We start from the raw sequence: 880 nt of genomic DNA, 5'->3' as shown, positions 1-880 counted from the left end.
GTGATAGTCGCAGATGAGAGAGTGTTTTCTTATTTTAGGTAGTCTTGGCGTAGAACCATTTCGCGCTAAAGTTTTCAACGAAGCAGTACATAAGGTAGTACACGTGGGGCACGTTTATCCGGACGTCCCCGAACCACGTCCCTTTAGCTACCGATGTACGGGTCCTTTTCACACAATTTCCACGGTGGCATAGAAAAAACCCAAACTTGCCGCCCTTTCGCCTACTCATGGGCACCTTATGAAAGGGGCACAGACTGGTAGTTGGGATCAAGCCGTGCTCCTTCGCGAATTGAGTCCCCTGCTCATGGGTCCTCAATTCCATCACCAAACGAGTAAAATTCCATTCTCCGCCTTTAAGCAAATTCCTTGCGCTAGCGCTTGTGGAAGGACGTTCATCTAGAAACAGAGGGTTTGCATTTATGAACAATTATCATATACGATAATTACTTACCAGCCATTTAAAATAACAAAAATATGTTTGCAGCAATCGAAATTATATAATGCATATAAATTTCGCGTACAAAATTAAATGCACCGCTATACTTAGAAATAGAATCATACCCAACACCCAAAAGAAGCCACAGGGATAGTAAATAAACATTTATCATTTAAAGGTTTATATTTTTAATGCTCACTGGGTTATATCTTTTCTTCTTTTGTCTCTCATTCTTTTGCAGTTTGACAGCTGAACTGCGCCATTTAATTTGCATATGCAACCAAAGTCAGACGCATGATTTAGAAGGTGTTTTTATTTAATAAATTGTGATTAATTGGTTTATATTAAAATCATAAAGAAAGTTAAAACTCACCGAGTAAAGTGTAAAGTGAACGAAAATATAAAAATATATTGATGAAGTGGCTGCTTTAAGGAGAATAGGAG

The sequence above is a fragment of the Rhagoletis pomonella genome, unplaced genomic scaffold (assembly GCF_013731165.1).
Source record: "Rhagoletis pomonella isolate Grant_MI unplaced genomic scaffold, Rhpom_1.0 Rhpom_scaffold_00001, whole genome shotgun sequence".
Lineage (NCBI taxonomy): Eukaryota > Metazoa > Arthropoda > Insecta > Diptera > Tephritidae > Rhagoletis > Rhagoletis pomonella.
The sequence above is the reverse complement of the archived record's forward strand: the minus strand, read 5'-3'. Positions refer to the sequence as shown.